The sequence below is a fragment of the Schistocerca serialis genome, chromosome 6 (genome assembly GCF_023864345.2).
Source record: "Schistocerca serialis cubense isolate TAMUIC-IGC-003099 chromosome 6, iqSchSeri2.2, whole genome shotgun sequence".
NCBI classification, from domain to species: domain Eukaryota; kingdom Metazoa; phylum Arthropoda; class Insecta; order Orthoptera; family Acrididae; genus Schistocerca; species Schistocerca serialis.
In genome coordinates this window covers 374,509,550-374,531,316 of record NC_064643.1, presented here as the reverse complement: position 1 = coordinate 374,531,316, position 21,767 = coordinate 374,509,550, and the positions used below count along the sequence as shown (strand labels likewise).

The 21,767-nt window shown below is 43.3% G+C and overlaps 1 long non-coding RNA gene across 1 annotated transcript in view; it reads right to left on the bottom strand.

Moving 5' to 3' along the window:
* Window positions 1–419: 419 nt before the first annotated feature.
* LOC126484559 (uncharacterized) overlaps window positions 420–21,767 on the bottom strand; it is a 189,218-nt gene continuing 167,870 nt past the window's right edge. The window contains exon 3 of the long non-coding RNA XR_007587877.1: window positions 420–848. This is a non-coding gene — a long non-coding RNA (uncharacterized LOC126484559). The remainder of the gene's footprint in view (window positions 849–21,767) is intronic.

Genomic DNA, 21,767 nt, shown 5'->3' with positions numbered 1-21,767 from the left:
CACAGTTTCTTAATAGATTTGGGAATTCTAGAGTTTCATACACCTGTAACTACTGTTTGTATGCTATGAAAAATTCATCGAAGAATCTCTCTTACTTAGGAAGAAAAATGTACCTATAGCAACAAATGCAGCCAGTAATAAGTGAAAAAATGATGAAATTCCACATGTAAAAAAAGGTATTTTGCTACGTTTTTGAACTTCCACTGCGATGAGTGTGAGTCCTCAATCCTTCCTGGTCATGGTGACAAAGTTGTATGAATACATTTGTAAAAGTATAGATAGTAGAAATTAAAATGTCCTGTGGTGACTCTCGTGCTCCAAGTCGGCCCGTTTGACGTCCTACCCCCCTCAACTGTCTTCAGAGCTCCAGTTAGGCGGCCGGGCGCGAACGCAAGTGCTGCGAAGCATCGCTGATACCTCGTCAGCTTGTCGTGACGTCGTCGCCGTAGGTCAGTGCCACGGCTCCATGCCGTTGCTTGCGTTGGTCCTGCCCACCCAGCGCTCTCGTAGACAGCTCGTCGTAAGCTCAGGTGGAGACTGCCGACTACAGTCCAGGATGCCGGTTGTCGTGAAGACTAGGCCCTACTCACCCACCGTGAATGGACGAAAGCTGCAGCAGATGCTGATGAGTCGGCCAGAAAGTTGTGCAGAAGCGGCTTGCCTGGACGGTGCGAAGACACCAGTTTGCAGATCATCAACGATGACCAGAAGTGGAGGATGGCTGGCCGCTGACCCCTGGTGACCTAATAGGCAGCAGTGACAGACCGCGACTGTGGTATGCACCATGTTGGCAGCCTCTCGGCTTTGGAGTCAGCAAGCGAGTAGCAGGCTGGCGTGTCGTGGTTTCACTGCAACTCAATAGACAAACTGTCGTTCACTGTGATTGTACTAACGTGCACACACTTGTAACATGGCAGAATGGTTATAGGTCTCTCTAGTTAATAGGTCAAGCCCGTTGCTAGAGCGTGCCGGACGTGTGTGTGGCCATGTCGCCTCATTGACATGTGCTTGCCCACTTGATACATTGCTCGGAGGGATTGAATTTAAGGGGCTGGCCCGACGTTTAGTTAAATGATCTGATGATTATTATGTTAATATCGCGCAACAGATAACGCGGGGGAGGGCTCAAACAACCAAGTGGGCAAGTCAGTAAAGGCAACGCTCTATCATGATCTATAAGGACACCACTTTGTTGGTAACATTGCTCTCTACACAGGACTGGGGTTTGTAATGATCATTAAATTCATGACATTGCTCTCGACACAGGACTGGGGTTTGTAATGACCACTAAATCCATGACAACCAGTTTTTAGGTCATTTATTGTCTAGATCCCAGAAATTTTACAAACTTAATATGGCATTTATTATCTATATTCCCCAAAACTTTCCAAATTTAATAACTGCAGCAAACAAAGTCAAGTCAAATATCTTCTAGTTTTGTCTCGCACTGAAGGTGCTGAAACTAACAGGCATCTCGTTTCTACTTAAGCACTGGGAAAGAGGATGGGACTACGTTGCTGCCCTTGTGGTCCGTCTGCTGGGACAGTGATCGAAATTCGTACCCAAGATTACTACTAGGACCGAATATCAAAAATCCTCTTTGGCGGAAAAACGGGGGAACAAAGCAGACACAAACATCTCCCATATTCACAAAAGAAAGCAAATTCTTAAATAAAACATCCTGTGAAATACGGCACGCGCAGATAATCAGTTAACAGCACACATAAGCATCCTCACCTTAACTAATTTGCAGTAACGAACTGGTAGCTCGCTGGTAGTGCAATTCGGCACCACGTTGGTGATCGATACCAACAACTAATTTCTTTGTACTCACCCCTCTGTTCGTTCTTGCTTTCCATACTATACAATCATCCACACGCTCAACCTACTCTTTATCAAAGTAGTTAGGACTTACTGCTTGCAAATGGGGGTTAAAAAGGAACTGTGAACAAAATTTATGGGATGGCCTAGAAAAATTTTACGTCACACGCTTAGAACCTTAAGTATGTCACACACGTATCTCCTACCAGGTTTCACACGGAATCGTCATCCAAATTACTCATCAGCCGTTACGACCACGTGTTAACTAGGAGGGGTGAGAGGCCCCAGGTTACTTTAACATTGCCAAAAAAAAAAAAAAAAAAAAAAAAAAAAAAACAAAAAAAAACACGCTGCTTCTAAAAGTGAAATTATACGATTCTTTTTCAGAGCTATTGCTGCTATCGTGTGCTGAAGGCACCAAGTGATTGCAGCAATATAAATGAAATACGCTAGCCCCCATGCTCGCCTCTGAAAAAGAAACCCTAACTGAAAACTTTAATTGTAAAGACAAAATTTCTAAAAAAAAAAAATGAATGAATGGCCGTAACGACACACTAACTATTTCAATCCTGAAAAAGAGCGGATTAGTAACAGTGTAAAACATAATACCTCATCCCACAATGAAATTGGCGGCGAAGACGGAGATTGCCCTCGATTCCGTCCGCTCAGTTCAGCCGCTACCCCAAGAGTGACTATCATGGCGGCCCTCAACGGCCGTTCCCTTGCATGGAGTGGAGGGGGACCTGTTACCAACCCCGGAATACCCCCTGGCAAACAGGTGCATCATCTCTGTCTTTACTCCAGGCTTAGGTTAGCACTAACCGATTTACAGGGTGACCACATCTCTGCCTTGGCACTACCAGCAGACGAACTCTTAATACAAACCCCAAACTTAATCAACCCAAGGCAACGTAGTGGGGTTAGGGAAAGGAAGTGCATTTATGTAATTACGAATTGAAATAAACATGTAGTCCACCTCTTCACTCGAGATATCCAACTATTTAAACTAAAAAAAAATGTTGTAAGTATATTCAGTATAATGCAACAAAAAACTAATTGTAATGAGATGGAACAAACTGTTCCCTCTCACCGTTTCTATGACATAGTGGCTCTGGGTGTACAAGCACATTTGTCTTCATTTATCAGCGTTCCTTGCCTCCCTGTGATAATTTTAGTAATCATTCTGGGTCGCTGAGCTTGGCCCTTTCTATGTTTGATTTTGTTGTGGCTTTGGGACAGTGAAGTTACAACGTGTTTCCTCACAGTTCCTTTTCGGGTCTGCTACAACAGCTGCACAGCTTGTTGACATTACGACTGGTACACCAGTCCAATGGCTAACTTGCTCGTTTCTGAGCTTACGTGGTTCAAATGACTCTAAGCACTATGGGACTTAACATCTGAGGTCATCACTCCCCTGGACTTAGAATTACTTAAACGTGCCCGAGGCAGGATTAGAACCTGCGACCGTAGCAGCAGCGCGGTTCCAAACTGAAGCGCCTACAACTTCTCGGTCACAGGGGCCGGCTTCTGGGCTAACCTGGTAGCAATTTAACAAAATTTTAAGCGTGCACAATAAAATCAGCCTGTTGTGAAACATTTCTGTTAGTCCATCTTGTCCTTCCCGTTTCTCTGTCAGTCTCCTCCTCCCCCTATGTCAGTTACCTCCTCCCCTCTCCCTGTTCATTCCTCCCCTCCTTCTCCATCTACCTCCTCCTCTCCCATCTCTCTGTCCATCTCCTCTCCCCTCTCTCTACCGATCTCCTCCTCTCCCCTCTCTCTGACCATCTCCTCCTCTCCCCTCTCTCTGACCATCTCATCTTCCTTCTCTCTCTGTTTCCACCTCCTTCTCCCTCTGCTGATCTCTTCCTCTCCCTCTCTCTCCTCTTCTTTCCCTTCTCTGTCCATTTCCTCCTCTTCTCTCTGTCCACCCCCTCCTCTTTCCTTTCCCGGCCCCTGCCCTCTCCCTGACACTCCCCCCCCCCCCCCCCCACCCGCCCTCTCCATCTGTGCTCTTCTCTTTCTTCCTCCTCTGTATCTGTCCATCCTCTCCTCACCCCTTCTCTCTCCATGTCATCACTCGAATACGAAGTTGCTGGTTCTTACCCCCACAATATTTCTTTCCAGATAATACATAGCATCTGTCCCAAATTTGGTTGAACTCAATCCAAGGATTTAGGGGAAGCTTTTTACTCGTGGCTTTGCCCATGTATGGAAATGTTACACGTATTTCACACGTATTTAACGTATTTTACACACATATGTATGCGTAATTTAATTGTATCTCTAGCGAATTTCACGCTGTAGTCTCATTTTCTCGCAGCTCAATGTTTATGACCTCGCATCTCCTGAACTATATGTCGTACAATGATATAATTTTGCAGGTACGTTAAGAGGTGTATTTGAATACTGTCGGCAAAATGCGCAGCGAATAAAGTTGACAGTAAAGAGGAAATAAATTAAAACATCATGCCTACTACGGCAGGTTTACTGCATGAACAACGAAAATTTATCAAGCGATAAATTTTTTTCATCATTCTGCAAGGATTGTCAGCGAGGAAATGTTTCGCAAAGATTTGAAATTGTTTGTAAAGTTTGTTGAAAGTCACTTAGTGCTCTCTTTCTCAAGTACTAGATGAATAAAATCTAGGTATTCGCTCGTCTTGGGCCACTCTCCTGTTTCACTCCTACCCCCACCTATTCGATAGATAGACTGTTCTCAGACCCGGAGCGATTCTTTCCAGATGATAAGTGATTTGTGTACCATATTTGGCTGAATACGGTCCAGTGGTTTAGGAGGAGATGTGGAACATACATGCAGACATTTTTTGTAATACTTATGGATTCCAGAAGACGGAAAAGTCCTATTATTGCGGTCTCCAAATAAATCGATCTTACGGGATTAGTCGGAATAGCACAGCATGGTCCGCTGTATATCTTGGGATTGTCTACGATTTAATGTGTCTCGTATAAGAATGCAGCCATTACTTACATTGTGTTAATGTGTCTGATTTTTAATTTAAAGGACTCCCGTTCGACTAACTGTCTTTGACTCAATAAGTTGCCCTCATTACATCAACCCTTGTGCTCGGGATGGAAAAGATTCCTTAAATGCAGAAGAATCAATAGAAGTGGGCTGGTAAAGCAATAGGCAACAGGCAACTCCACTGAACGTAAATACTTGTAAGTAACTCAGATAACTAAACTTAACTCCGTTCGAACAGGCCGTGGAAGGCCCAACGGCTCCGACCGGCCGCCATGTCATCCGCAGCCCTCAGGCGTCACTGGATGCGGATATGGAGGGGCATGTGGTCAGCATACCATTCTCCTGGCCGTATGTCAGTTTACGAGACCGGAACCGCTACTTCTCTATCAAGTAGCTCCTCAGTTTGCCTCACAAGGGCTGAGTGCATCATGCTTGCCAACAGCACTCGGCAGACTGGATGGTCACCCATCTAAGTGCTAGCCCAGCTCGACGCGCTTAACTTCGGGGATTTGACGGGAACCGGTGTTACCACTGCGGTAAGGCCGTTGGCAAGTAACTCAGATACCGACTCAAAACAAAAATAAAAAAAAAAATAAAAAATGAATAGTAGCCATACGGTTTGTTTTCGGAGTGGAATTTGCTCGGGAAGGATTTACCAGAACGAAAATGGGAAAGATAGTGAGTTAGAAGTTCTGCCATTATGCAGGTGTTGCCTTTTAGGAGACAGAGGCGTAGGTATCTGTACAAAACAGGCAAAGTGACTGTGATGTAATAGCATTATTCCCGCATTTCATTACCTTTTTTTTTAATTTTTTGCATGTGAAAGAGAAATAAAAGTTCGAGTTCACAGTTATTTCACCATTTTCGTCATCTGAAGTGGAACGCTGGAGCTAAGAGGCGTCAGTTTTTGAACAAAAAAGGGCAGCGTTCAACAAGAATTACTGGAAACGTAAAACTGAAATCATGAAGTCTTTCTCGCTGTGAGACGACAGAACTGAATTACGACAGAATATGTACTGACAGTCGAGCAATACAAAACTGCCTTACAACAACGAGGAAGAGGTAACGTTAGTTTACGGTCTTTGCTGGTAATAAAGTTGTGGTATTGTTATGAGCGCGCAGCTAATTATTAGGGCCCGTAAATATCTATTTACGAGCAGGGTGGCAGCTGCGTATCTAAAATTACTGTCGTCCTTTAATAAATCGAGCCAACAGAGGGCAACAAAGAAGTTGCAGAACTGGTCTTCATTATTTTATCCATGCAGACCATACGGCGTCGGAATACGAAGTTGTCGCCTCTTCACCGTTAGTAGATATATACGATATTGCAGTGCCTGTGTTATTCAGAATTACGATGCAAAGGTCCTTCGGACATTCCTGCATGTGCAGAGGTGCAGGCACTGCAGCGACTACAGCCCTTGTGGAATACATTAAATATAATCGCAGTTGTGAATATGGACAACCATCAGCTGTATAATGGGATGACGAGAGTAAAAATTTGTGCCGATCGGGACTCAAACCCGGCTTTACCGCTTATCGGGAGCGGTCGCCTTATCATCTGGCTATGCGAGTGCTCGAAAGAACTTTGTGTCGTAATTCGGAATAACAAAGGCACTGTAATACTGTATTTATACGCCGACACCGGGCAAGTGACTTTCAAGTAAAATGTCTCACCTGTATGGGAATATACACTACTGGCCATTAAAATTGCTACTTTACTTTACTTTACTTTACTTTACTTTACACGTGGCTAAGGCCTTATCGACCATACACCTGCTCTACGAGCCTCTTCCAATAATTTCTATCCAGGGAAATTGTTGTCCAATCAGAGTTGATGCCCATCCTAGCTGCATCTTCCCGGATATTCTCCTTCCACCTAATTCGAGGTCTTCCTCTTCTTCTCTTTCCTTCTAATTTCTTAGTGGATGCTATTTTGGGTAGTCTGTTCTCCGGCATCCTTGCTACATGACCAGCCCAGTTCAGTCTTCTCTTCTTTAACATTTCCACAATGGTACTATGTTTGTACAGCTCCCGTAGTTCTTCATTTTTCCTTATCCTCCACTCCATGACATTTTCATCGAAGATTGGTCCAAATATTTTTCTTAGTATTGTTCTTTCAAATATCAACAGTTTTTCTTCATCTTTTTTCCTGAATTGCTACACCAAGAAATAATTCAGATGATAAACGGGTATTCATTGGACATATATATTATACTAGAACTGATATGTGATTACATTTTCACGCAATTTGGGTGCATACATCCTGAGAAATCAGTACCCAGAACAACCACCTCTGGCCGTAATAACGGCCTTGATACGCCTGGGCATTGAGTCAAATAGAGCTTGGATGGCGTGTACAGGTACAGCTGCCCCTGCAGCTTCAAAACGATACCACAGTTATCAAGAGTAGTGACTGGCGTATTGTGACAAGTCACTTGTTCGGCCACCATTGACCAGACGTTTTCAGTTGGTGAGAGATCTGGAGAATGTGCTGGCCAGGGCAGCAGTCGAACATTTTCTGTATCCAGAAAGGCCCGTACAGGACCTGCAACATGCGGTCGTGCATTATCCTCCTGAAATGTAGGGTTTCGCGGGCATCGAATGAAGGGTAGAGCCACGGGTCGCAACACATCTGAAATGTAACGTCCACTGTTCAAAGCGCCATCAATGCGAACAAGAGGCGACCGAGACGTGTAACCAATGACACCCCATACCATAACGCCGGGTGATACGCCAGTATGGCGATGACGAATACACGCTTCCAATGTGCGTTCACTGCGATGTCGCCAAACACGGGTGCGACCATTATGATGCTGTAAACAGAACCTGGATTCATCCGAAAAAAAATGGCGTTTTGCCATTAGTGCACCCAGGTTCGTCGTTGAGCACACCATCGCAGGCGCTCCTGTCTGTGATGCAGCGTCAAGGGTAACCGCAGCCATGGTCTCCGAGCTGATAGTCGATGCTGCTGCAAACGTCGTCGAACTGTTCGTGCACATCGTTGTTGCCTTGCAAACGTCCCCATCTGTAGACTCAGGGATCGGCACGTGGCTGCACGATCCGTTACAGCCATGAGGATAAGATACCTGTCATCTCGACTGCTAGTGATACGAGGGCGTTGGGATCCAGCACGGGGTTCCGTATTACCCTCCTGAACCCACCGATTCCATATTCTGCTAACAGTCATTGGATCACGACCAACATGAGCAGCAATATCGCGATACGATAAACCGCAATCGCGATAGGCTACAATCCGACCTTTATCAAAGTCGGAAACGTGATGGTACGCATTTCTCCTCCGTACACGAGGCATCACAACAACGTTTCACCAGGCAACGTAGGTCAACTGCTGCTTGTGTATGAGAAATCGGTTGGATACTTTCCTCATGTCAGCACGCTGTATGTGTCGCCACCGGCGCCAACCTTGTTTGAATGCTCTGAAAAGCTAATCATTTGCATATCTGAGCATCTTCTTCCCGTCGGTTAAATTTCGCATTTGTAGCACGTCATCTTCGTGGTGTAGCAAGTTTAATGGCCAGTAGTATACATAATGGATGTACGAGAACAGGTTGTAGACACGTGGTTGATGACATATGGAAGTTTGGTTATGGCCATGAGTCATGCTCGGACAGCCGAACGGTAGGTCGACTGCCCGCGATACGCGGGTAATCCAGATTCGCGTCCTGGTCACTATAGACATTGCATTATACGGCTGATGGTTATCCATATTCGCAACTGCGAGTACATTTAACGTATTTCGTAACGACTGTAGTCGCCACAGCGCCTGTTCTTTCGGGCATGCATCCATCAAGTGCTGCGGTAAACGAGCCATAGCACTCAGTGGCTCACTACCACTGAGCTTACGAAAATTTGTTAGAAATTAAGTCTTATGCTAAAAAATTTGAAGCGCTCTGAAAGGGACGAAAAAAGGAAGCTGTGGCTTTAACGTCCCGCCTACGACAAGCCCGGAAAAGGACTATTCCGGTTTCCACATGGACCTATTTAGGGAAGCCGTGGAAAACGTAAATCTAAATCGCGAGACGGAGTTTGGAATCTCGCTCCTCGTGACTGCGACCTCAGTTTATCGATTGGTAAATGAGACGGATATTTCCATTTGTTTGTTTGCTGCCGCTAAAAACAAAAGAGTATTAAAAACAAAGTTGGGTACAACTTTTGCCCAAGTTTGTAAATCAAACGAATCACACATTGACGTGAGAAAAGTATTAGCATAGCGACATGCACATATACAGATGGTGGTAGTATAGCGAACACAAGGTATGAAAGAGCAGTGCATTGGCGGAGCTTCCGTTTGTACTCCGTTTGTGATTCCGACGTGATTATGGCCTCAAGATGGGAATTAACAGACTTTTAACGCGGAATGGTAGCTGGAGCTACACACGCATGGAACATTTTATTTCGGGTATTGTTTGGGAATGCAGTATTCCGAGATCCACAGTGTCAAGAGTGTGCCGAGAGTTCCAAATTTCGGCGATTACCTTTCACCACGGACAGCGCAGCGGCCGACGGTCTTCAGTTAACGACCAAGAGCTGAGGTGTTGACATAGAGTTGTCAGTGCTGACAGACAAGCAATACTGCGTGAAATAACAGCAGAAATCGATTTGCGAGGTACGACGAACGTATCTGGCAAAGCAGTGTGGCGAAATATGGCGTTAATAGGATATGGCAGCAGCCGACCAACGCGAGTGCCTTTGCTAACAGCACGAAATCGCCTGCAGCACCTGTCTTGGGCACGCGACCGTACCGGCTGGACTCTAGACGACTGGAAAACCGTGATCTGAAACTTCCTGGCAGATTAAAACTGTGTGCCGGACCGAGACTCGAACTCGGGACATAGCACTTGCCCGTGAAAGGCAAAGGTCCCGAGTTCGAGTCTCAGTCCGGCACACAGTTTTAATCTGCCAGGAAGTTTCATATCAGCGCACACTCCGCTGCAGAGTGAAAATCTCATTCTGGAACCATGATCTGGTTAGATGAGTCCCGATTTCAATAGGTATGAGCTGACGGTAGGGTTCGAGTGTGGCAGCGGCTCCACGAAGCCATGGACTCAAGTTGACGACGAGATACTATAGAAGCTGGTGGTGGCTCCATAACAGTGTGGGCTGCGTTTACATGGAATGGACTAGGTCCTCTGGTGCAACAGAAGCGATCATTGACTCGAAATGGTTAAGTTCGGCTGTCTGGAGACCGTTTGCACCTATTCATAGACTTCATGTTCCCGACGATGGAATTTTTATGAATGACAATGCGCCATGTCACCAGGCCACAATTGTTCGCGGTTGGTTGGAAGGACACTCTGCACAATTCGAGCGAATGATTTGGCCATCCAGGTCTCCCCTCATGAATCCCATCGAACATTTATGGGACTTACTCGAGAGGTCAGTTCGTGCACAAAATCCTGCACCGGCAACACTTTCGCAAATATGGGCGGCTATAGAGGAGGCACGACTCACTGTTTTTGGAGGGGATTTCCAAAGACTTGTTGAGTCCATGCCACGTCGAGATGCTGCAATACGCCGGGAAGAAGGAGATCCGACAGGATGTTAGGAGGTGTCCTATGACTTTTGTCGCTTCAGTGCATGACGCGCCTTTGAATGATGCTCGAAATCATGTCCAGTAAATGAGATGCCGATTGGGAATTTCAGGCTCAACGTGTAAGTCAGAATTTTATAGGATATTTGTCTGCCGGATTTTGTAGGCCAAGGGGTTTACTGTTGGTGGCCTTGAGGTCACTGAAAGGTGCACCAAATGTTTTTCTAATCTATTTTATTTTTTAGTTTTAGACAAATTATTTCACAACGCGTTTGACCGTTTATTTTCTCTTTTTAATTTCCAATTTTGTTCACAAGGTAGAATACCTCATTTGTCCATTTCCCACGCTTCATTTGACTGTGACAATTCGGGCAAAACTTTCCCCTTAGATCACTAATTCACTTCTTCTTAATTGCCGTGATTATTTTCAAATAATGGCTATTTCTTTGGAGAAGGACATTTTACGCTGGTCAATCTCAAATCACTTTTGTCCAGATGAAAATTCGGATAAAAATCCATTGTTTAATTTCTAGGAAATCTTGTTTTCGCTCCACTCAAACATTTGACGAAAAGCAAGCTGGAATTGAGTCGTTTTGGTCGGTCGAGTAATATTTAGGGTAAAAACTTTCTGGCAGATTACGATATCCTTTCTTGCAGACATGCTAGGCACACAAGGTATGCGAGAGAACTTCTGTGAAGTTTGGGAGGTAGGAGAGAGGTACTACTGGGAGTAATGTTGTCAGGGTGGGTCGTGAGTCGTACGTGGGTAGCTCAGTCAGTGGAGTTTTTGCCTACGGAAGGGAAAGTTTCGAGATACGAGTCTCGGTCAGGCACACAGTTTTAATTTGACAGGCAGTTTCAAATCGGCGAACTTTGTTGAACGCTATTCTTATAGCTTATGCAGTTTGTAATGGTACTTGAATTACGGCACCTCACCTCAACCTCTCGATATCAGCAATATTCTACTGAGTTTCTGTAAAATAGTTAACATATTTCTGTGACAACATTCAGATTACGTTTCAATAATGTAGAGGTACTTCGATACATCGATATGTATATATTACAATGATATTATTCTTATGTGTATTTCTTTTGTCACTATGATCTTTAACGTACTTGTAACTCTAATTTTGGGCGGGTAAGCGGTTATTAGAGAGTCAAGTCTTGGTCGTCATGTTGAAAAGACGCAAATTGTAGTCAGTTTATGAAATGTGAACTTTAACAGTGAGGTAGATATTTTCAAGTATGTTTTATATTGTGAAGTGATGTTGCAACAAAAGTAATAAAAAAGAAGTGTAACTTAAATTCGGAGTACTAAATATTTTTTTATATCACCATTGCGCTAAGTTGCGAAAGTTTAATCTTCAAGAATGGTTTATGAAACACATCTATAAAACTTTTGAATATCACAGAATAACACCTAGGCCTCTTTGCATCCGAGCTTGGAATCATCACTACCTAGATTTTCGACGATTGAGCCATGAGTTCACAACGAGACCACGAGACCAGCGTGGCAAACACGAAAAGATGAGTGTCTAGTTTATCTATTATTTCATGAAATGACGTTATTAACTGTGCTCTAATGGCACCTGCTACATAATATAACTTTGTTGTTGCCCAAAAATGCAATATTTAGCAGCGTGAGCAACACTACAATCATAATTAATTTTTGACCTTTGTTGTGGTAGGGTTGTTAGAAGTTGCACCAGATTCTACAAGTCTCTTAAGTGGAGAACTGAAGCATAATTTCCATATCGAAGTATTAAAGGAAAATAAACAATTAATTTATTGAAACACTGTATAAGAGCGGTTATCGTAATAGGCCGAAAGAAACTATGGAGCAGTAATCGCTTCTTTAAGAGGCTAAATGACTGCTCTGGTCGCCAGTAACCGAATGTAATAACTGAGTTAATTTTAGTATGTAAGGAATTAAAAACAAGATAAATAAATTAAAAAGAAAAAAGAAATGATTAGACCTTCAGATACATGTATATTATTCTTATATTAACAAATTGTGCCTTATAGTACAAAATGGTAACCCTATAATAATTCGACAAGATTTCCTCCCCGATTTCAAGGACCCAGGAGATAAAAACCACAGTAGATACGACAGTGAAAAATGCACCACGTTGTGGAGCATCTCAGAGAATTTATATTCCCGCGTCAGAAGTGCCAAGTACCGTCACCAGAGTGCAGCATGGTCGCATGAAGCGAAAGTGGTGACTCCACAGCAGCGCGCGCAAGCAGTAGTGTGGTTTGCAGAAACAAAATCGCCGATTACTGTGCAAAGAAGTTATCGTCGTGTGTATGAATGTGATCCACCTGATGTGAAAACAATTGAGGAATGTTATAGGAAGTTTCTGGGAACAGGAAGTGTTCTGAAACATTCTGACAGTGCACATTACGAAGAGACATTGGAGGATATCAGACAAATATTTCTCAGAAGCCCACGTAAGTCAATTCGTCAAACATCTAGGCAACTTGATGTACCTCGATCAACATTGCATCGTGTAGTTCACCAGCGTCTTCGTATGTGTGCTTACAAAGTGTAAATTCTGCATCTGACGCTGAACGACAGACCACGCCGACAACAATTTGCTGCAGATATGCTGCAGCGTCTTGACATGGTTGCCATCTTCCTGGTAAGATGTTTATTCTCAGATGAGGCAACCTTTCATCTATCAGCAAGGTTTAACAGGCATAATGTTCGGATTTGGGATTCGCAAAATCCGCACATTTTCATTGAACATGTTCGTGATAGCCCTAAACTAAAGGTCTGGTGCGGGCTAATGCACGACAGGAATGTTGGACCGTTCTTCTTTGCGGAACAAACGGTGAATGGGTCAATGTATCTGGACATGTAGGAGCAGTTTGTGTACCCTCAGATATAAGACTTGCAAGCCAACAAAATTTTTCAACAAGATGAGGTTCTGCCGCATTGGTTAACGGAATTTCGCAAGTTCCTGGATAGGAAATTTCCCAATCGTTGGATCGGATGCGGAGGACCCATTGCCTGGCCACCACGTTCACCCGACATTACGCCGCTTGATTTCTTCATGTGGAGATTCGTGAAGGACAGCGTTTATGCGACCAAAGTGGACGATATTCCTACGTTGCGACATCTTATCAGTAATGCTATTGCAACAATAACAGAGGAAATGTTACAAAGAACTTGGCAATAAATTGAATATAGACTCGATATTCTACGTGCTTCAAATGGTTCACATGTCGAGGTGTATTGATGATAAATAAATAAATTATTTGAGATGCTCTACAATGTGGTGCATTTTTCATTGTGCGTATCTACTGTGTTTTTTTTCTGCGTCTTTGAAATTGGGGAGGTTTGAGTGGGACACCCTGTATAATAGATGCGCAAATGAAACTACGTTCATGTCTTTGAAAGTCAATAGCTATTGGTCTGCGACCTCATTGAAGAATAGGGAAACTTACTTTTCACTTGCGCATGCTTTAAGTCGACAGGCATCAATGATGCAAAGAATCTATAATGAAATTAATGTCAACTGCAAACTGAAATCTTACCTGCCTGATAACTCCTTTTATTCCATATTTGTGAATGTGTTATAATGCGTATAATACGTGTGTGTGTGTGTGTTTGTGTGTGAGAGAGAGAGAGAGAGAGAGAGATCAACAAATCACTAACATATTATATAAATTCAAGATGGAGGGAGAAGAAAAAAAGGAAAGGGAAGGAGTTAATGATATCAGATGCATGGAGACTTCATGCGGAATCAGCAGCGACGAGCGAAAAGTGTGTACCGGACGGAGAATTGCGTTAACGACTGCGCGACTGGGACCCAGTGTCTATCGCAAAAGCGCGGACTGTCTGGGCGCCCTCCCCCGCCGACTCACATTCTCACCTAGCGCCACCTGTACCACAGTTCTCCGCGATGTCGTCTATGCTCGCTAATTTTAGATTGCCGCTGGACGTTGAACGTAACTGTGTATCTGCACTGAACTGTGGATTCATTGTCCATCGAGGTGCGAAACAACAGACGCATTCATATACATGAATCACAAACAGTTGGCACGTGACATTGAATCTTAGAAAAGGAAGCTGTGTTAGTGCATAGATGGTCGCGTCAATGTCGACTTGCATTGTGTTGGAGCAACGAACTGTGTTGCGTTTTTTGGACAGATAAGCTTTTAAACTTGTGAAAATGCATTGCAGGATGAAAGTGCAGTGAGGTGGTTGGTACGTGTCTCTAAAGCAACTATACGAGTGGCGCAGAAAGCTTAAAAGATGTGTAACTTCACTTGAAGACGTTTCGCGCCAGGGCCAGGCACACCACGCACTGACAAACGATAATATTGCCGCGATGGAAGAGCTTGTGAAGGAAATCAAGCGTATTACTGCAAACGAAATGGTAAATGCTTTGAACATGAGGATTGATTCAGCACACAGTATTGTCTATCACATGCTGAGATAGAATAAAGTATCCGCAAAATGAGTGACTCGTAGGTTGTCTGGCTATGAGTCGTGCCTGTGAGGAATGTTTGCGTCGTTTCTAAGTTAAGGTAACGGTTTTTTTCGTCAGAACTTTTATAGGAAATCAAACGTGGCTGCACTATCACCAACTTGAAACGACAAGATGGAACAAGGAATGCTGCTATAGCATTTCGCTGAAAACGGAACATTCCACGCACCTGACCATTGGCATTCAAGCTCAAATGCCTACTCGAATCTGCTAGAAAATCACATTCGCCCTCTAACAGGAGTAAACGACAAGGACTCCTGACTGCAGGTGTTTTGTTGCAACACGACGCTGCTCATCTCCATACTACCACACACAGCAAGAACCGTCGATAAGACATATGAATGTGTCCAGCATCCACCTTAATCACTAGATATCGCACCGAGTGACCTTCATGTGTTCAAATGACTAAAAGAAGCAATTGGAGGCGAGCATATCAGAAGCAATGAAAAGAAGACAACCCCGCTCAACGAGTGGCAACACTAGCAACCAAATTAATGCTTCTCACGAGATATCGATGCAGTTCCGAAACGACTGTATTCGTGCGTTATACGTAAGGGAATTACGTCGAGAAACGGCATATCTGTAGTTTTTCTGCTTTATTTAATTTCTATAGTAGTAAATAATTAAGCTTTTAATCTGAATGATCCTCCTAAAACGCAGTATTTAATAAATTAAAGGTAGCTTTAGAATAATGTGAAAGACAATCATTTAAAGGGTCAGAATGTTACGAATTTTTACATTTGGAAAGTAATTTACACACTTATACTTTCCACATCATAATAAATGCAAATCACTAACCACTGTATAAGAGTTATCTGCCTAAGAAAGTAGCGGCGAGGAGTGATCTCAAGACCATCATCAGTACTAGCGGAGACTCAAAAGGACAAAGAACCTGAAACCAGCTGAGAATACAGAGAGTTCCTCTACTCCGTAGACGTAGCGTGCTTCAGAAATTTCTGAAGCTATACATTTAAGGAGTCATCGCACCTGTTGCCAAATGAAAAGGAGGCCACGCTAGCGAACATTATCGACGACGGATGTCCTTGGCCCGTCCCTGCCGGCCGTCTCGGCTGGAGTCGACGTTTTGTGTCCACTAATGACGTGCGTTCCCCTACCGCCGTGCACCCTCTTAATGGAGCTACACTGATATCTGAGCCGTTTATCTGAAAGCCTCTAGGGAAGGCGCAGCAGCGCAATCAGTAACCCTTCTCGTCAAACAATCCTAGCACCCCTCCCGCAAATCCGGGGTTATACTGCACCCCTGTGACTTCACCCCTATTCTGATATAGCACCTTACTTTCTGTCGTCTGTTATGGTTAATAATTGCCACTGAAAATTACCCTTGAATAATTGACATTGTGAGTCTGTTGTCTGTTAATGGTTCACAAGAGACTCGGTGAGAGTCAACTGATATAGTGCTCCCTTTTGCAGATGACGCGTTTCTTCGACCGTAGAATGATTGTTAATTTGAGATGTCGTGGTCCACGATATACATACACTACATGATCAAAAGTATCTGGGCATCTGTTAGTGGACATTAATGTAAGGTTTATCCGCCCTTTAATCTTCATGACAGCTTGACAACTCTGCTGCCGACACGTTCAATGTGGTGTCTGAGTGTCTGTGGAGGAATATCGACCCATTCTTCCTCAAGAGCCGAAACCACCAGAGAAGGTAATCATGTTGCACGCTGGGGTCTGGAGCGAAGTCGGCATTCTAACTCATTCCAAAGGTGTTCTACTGGGCAGATCAGCCCCTTTCAAGAATGTTATACTCCACAAAGGATTGTCATACACATGCTGCATTACGACACGGAGCGTAGTCATACTGATAAAATATCTCCGAGCTGTTCCTCTACTGTGTATGGTACACAGTGTAGCAAAATGTGTTCTTAGCCCTCAACAGTTATACCGTTTGCTAAAGCACAATAAGGGGACCAGACTTTACCCATGAAAACTACACTGGAGATCCAAAGAAACTGGTACACCTGCCTAATATTGTGTAGGGCCCTCGCGAGGACGCACAAGTGCCGCAACACTACGTGGCATGGACTCGGCTAATGTCTGAAGTAGTACTGAAAGGAATTGACACCATGAATCCTACAGGACTGTTCATAAATCCGTAAGAGTACGAGGAGTGGAGAGCTCCTCTGAACAGCCCATTGCAAGGCATCCCGTATATTCTCAATAATGATCGTGTATGGGAAGTTTCGTAGCCAGCGGAAGTGCTTAAACTCGTAAGAGCGTTCCTGAAGCCACTCTGTAGCAATTCTGGACGTGTGGGGTATCGCATTGCCCTGCTGGAATTGCACGTCCGTCGGAATGCACAGTGGACATGAATAGATGCAGGTGATCAGACACGATGCTTACGTACATATTGTAAGTGGGCTGCTTATGATTTGGCAGCGCTGTGTAGCGCTTTGCATTGGATCTCTGACTGCGCTTTCTTTGTAAGAGACTCTGTGGCTGGTTGGACTCGATGTTGGAAATTAATCGTCAGTAGTGTTGGGCAGTTGGAAGTTAGTCACCAGCAGCGATGGAAGTACTGTTGGGCAGTTGGAGGTGAACAGCCAGCAGTGATGGATGTTAAATGTGAGAAGTTAGCATTGATGGAGGGTAGAGGTCTGAACTGTTAGCCCTGGCTAACGATCTGGAAGTATCCGACTTGGAAATTGAAAATTATTCATGATTATATATCTTTGTACTGGATGTCAATGACGATTTATATTCGTGTGTTAACTGAGTGACACATTATTAAGGTAAAAAAATACATTATTTGGTTTGTAACAAAATCTTTCCTTTGGTAATCACATGCCTATTAGTAGTTAGGGGCTTTACTAAATTAGAATCTTTTATTTAGCTGGCAGTATTGACGCTCGCTGTATTGCATTAGTTCGCGTAATGAAGATTTTTATGAGGTAAGTGCTTAATGAAATGTATCGGTTATTGTCAGGATTGCTTCTTATTCAGGGCCATTCTTTTGTATTAATTATTTGAAGTCAGGTTGTAGCTCTTAAGACATGCGTTTTAGAGCCCATAGTTATTGGACTTTTTTTATGAGCTGTGAGAACTTCACTTTAATTTTAGTGCATAATACCACCTCTCAAAATATGGAAAGGTAATAACATGCGTAGAAGAGATCTCTTCTAACATTACCAAGGAATCACTGTCTAAAGTACCCTGTATATAGCCCTGTAAAACACCGATGGGGTACTCCAGAAATTATCTTTAAAAAAATGGCTCTGAGCACTATGGGACTTAACAGCTGTGGTCATCAGTCCCCTAGAACTTAGAACTACTTAAACCTAACTAACCTAACGACATCACACACATCCATGCCCGAGGCAGGATTCGAACCTGCGACCGTAGCAGTCTCGCGGTTCCGGACTGAAGCGCCTAGAATCGCACGGCCACCGCGGCCGGCGAAGTTATCTTTACGGTCGTCGATTGTCCCTTTAAAAACAACGCACTGAGTTCTATCTTTTAGAAAATCCTGAATCCAGTCACAAACCTGGGCGATACTCGGTAGGCATTCAGCTTTGCAGTGAGGCAGCATCAGCCTTTACAGTTATCGAAGACTTACTGAGATCTCTAAGCAGGCAAGTCTGTCGCACACACATACATGCAGTGGTGGAATTATTTATTGCATCACCTTCTATAGTTCAATACTTTTGTTATAATCATTCAATAAGTTAGGTAATTTGTCTTGATTTCCCTTGGTTTCTATAGGAAGCAAAACACAATAATTTGCATCAATTTTATTTTATTCTCTGATTTCTAAAAAATTAGTTATTTAAATTTCAACTTTTTCTTCAGGATCCGGGTAGTAGTGCAATCGTCCTCTCATCTGTTTTTTTCTGTTGAACTACGAGTGTTAATCTCGGAAGAAACACTGAATATTAGTTTTACGACGTAATACTAGTAGTTTTTATTGTTTTTACAGACACATTTACTTCATTTGAATCTACTGTCGCCACTTAATACTTGGTCGGTCCTCCACATACTTTACTCATAGCTTTACATCGTGTAGGCACTGAGAGAATTAACTTTTTAATGTATTCCTCACTCAGTTCATGAAACAACACATGCACAAGAATCCCCAACAGTAACCTGTCTATTCTGTGGCTACTTTTTTAACACAGCTTGTAAGGTGTCAGGCAAATCCAACACCTTCCATGAAAACCCTGACATGATAAGCAAATCCAGCAGTATGTCACATAGCTCCGAATAAATCGTGACATTAAATTAACCAAAGTAATACGAGTAACGAGGGAGCAAATGGAATACCACAGACTACCACAAGAATGCCTAAATGCATGTCATACCTTCCCAACGTGAGACAGACCCAGTTCCGAGGGGAGAAACGAGAACAGAAGCCGAGAGCAGAACCGTGTTAAGCTGGAAGGCCCTACGATAAGGGACGGACACCCACGTCGCCAGCTAACCGCTAGGACCACTCCAGCGTGAGACTTTTTCGCGTCTCTGTTATGTCAGGACCCCCCCCCCCCCGCCCCCAGCCCATGTTAAAAGCTAGAGCCCTCCAGAAGAACAGTATAGATCTTACGATAACACTAAAAGGACCACACCAGCTGCAAGTTTTAGCGTGAGACTTTTTCGCGTCTCTGTTACGTTGCAAACTTTAAAAACATTGCCCCACCACGAAAAATATAACGTTTCTCATTTGATAGACAGAATTTTTGTAGGCGGAGCTTAAGGTTAACATTGAGACCCTGATTGGTCAGATGAAAACACAGCCAGATAGTTTTTTTAAACCAACTTCGGTAAATTGTAGTAAGGAGAAGTTAGGAGAGAGCTGCTTGCAAGACGGCGAGCTGGACAGAGCTGCGCCGGCCGCCGCCCCCTGACGAACACCGACAAGGTAATGAACGCACGCGATGCCGCATAACAGCGCATAAAGCTTCACTCAGAACTGCAGAAGTCTCATCTATTACACCCCCTTTTTGCGTAATACTAGTGTCAATCGTCAATTAAAGCTCATGGTGTTCACATTTGCCACTTGAAGTAAAAATCTGAAACGCGATGATTTTTCTGTTATATAGTTATTGAGAAGCCACATCAGCCACTGTAATTTACGACAAGTTAGATAAGTAATTAAAGATAATTGAGGGTCACTGTAGACCATTTTGATAGTTTTCTCTCTTGTGAAACTTAATTTAAACCTAGATTATAGATGTGATATGGCATAGGTCATTCTTCGATCCATTGTAGAACTTGGAAACCCACTCAGGGAATATTCGTTCACATTTTTGTTGAACGCAGTTGGTTTTTACCATCCTGTATTAAAACATCTCCTTTTATCAATAGTGCAATTTATAAACAATGTTTTGTGAGTAGAATAAAATTTCCAATGGTAAACTTAACTGCTTTTTCGACGTTATTTTACCAGCTAACTAAAAATAGGAAAGCCTTGAACCCCTTCCACTAAATTTAGTTAGTATTAAGATTCTTTTACAGGGAGTGCAGTGGAGCTGACGCTGAAATCATTAAGTATTTGGTTATATCATCGCTAGTCTCACTGAAGTCCTCTGAACTCTACATGTCATGTGTGGTCTGGCGTCTCCTTACCAGCAACAGGTCCCAGGTTCAAACTAGTCAATTCCCCAAAAAACACGCTCAGAGCGTCGTTGCGGGAAAGTGGTAGGGAGACACGATATAGAACAAACAGACACCACGCAGAACGTTAGAAGCTTTCCCATAACATTCCAACAGTTCTCAATAGGATTGAGATTGGGTCTATTTTCAGCCCATTATAACGTTTGAAGTCCGTTCTGTCTAAAGAAAGTTTTTACGTGAAACTTAGAAACGCGTAACAAGTTCGAACACCATCTGCTTCATACTTGATACAAACATTGATCGCAGGACTTATCTTACGAAGCTCTCTTGCAAGGAGGAGAGTCATCGCAGAAAATACAACTGGAAACATCTTCAAACTGGTCTCTTATTGTGTTGTTAAGTTTCCTTTCAAGGGTGCTGATGGATACATTTGCAATGACTGTCATTTATGAAGTCCAGACGACATACTCTGTGGGTAGAAATGCATCCCTAGACCATTATCCTACTGGAAGCTTGTCTGTGATATACAGGAAGGCAGAAGTTCTTCCTCTAATATTGGACACGCGAACATTTTGCCATCAGACCCATGCAGATTAAATTTATACTCATCTGAAAAGATTACTCTGTTCCACATCTCTGACGCCCATCTCACATCTGCTTTTTCCCATTTTAGCTGCTGTCGTCGCACTGTTTTTACCAATAATGGCTTCTTTCTAAGTCGACGGGCAACGAGTCCAGCTTCCAGTAGCTTCTAGCAGTTCTACTGGTCACCGATACATAACAGATTTCTTCTAAATCTCGCTTTAGTTCATTTGGTGACAGACGACGATCTATGAGGGAAAGTCTTTTCAATATCAAATCTTGTTTGACCCCAGACATACTTTTTCTACATTTTTCCCTTTCCCCCTGCATTTTTCCAGTGCCCACGAAATTGTAGACTGATTAAAAGATTAAAACCTATCTTAAGGGCTGTCTCTCTTACCCTGAGACTAACTGTCACATAAGGAAGGGTAGCAGCTTTCTTCATGGGCGTCAATTCCACTGACCTGCCCATCTTTTCAGTTCAGTATGTTCAACACAAAATGACTATATGGTTTCATTGTGACAAAAGTGGTAACAAGAAGTTGGATATTGTTGGAAAAATGGTGATAGGAAGTGAAGCAATAAGGGAAAGAACATGTAACCGACGATTTAACAACAATGAAGTGGTATAACCTTAAGCAAACAGCCGCCAAAGACAAAATTATGAAGTAATATTTGTTGATGCAATAAATAATTTCACCACCGCGCTACCACACCTAAACTAACTGCCACAGTTTTCGTACCGCAAGCGTCCTGGATGA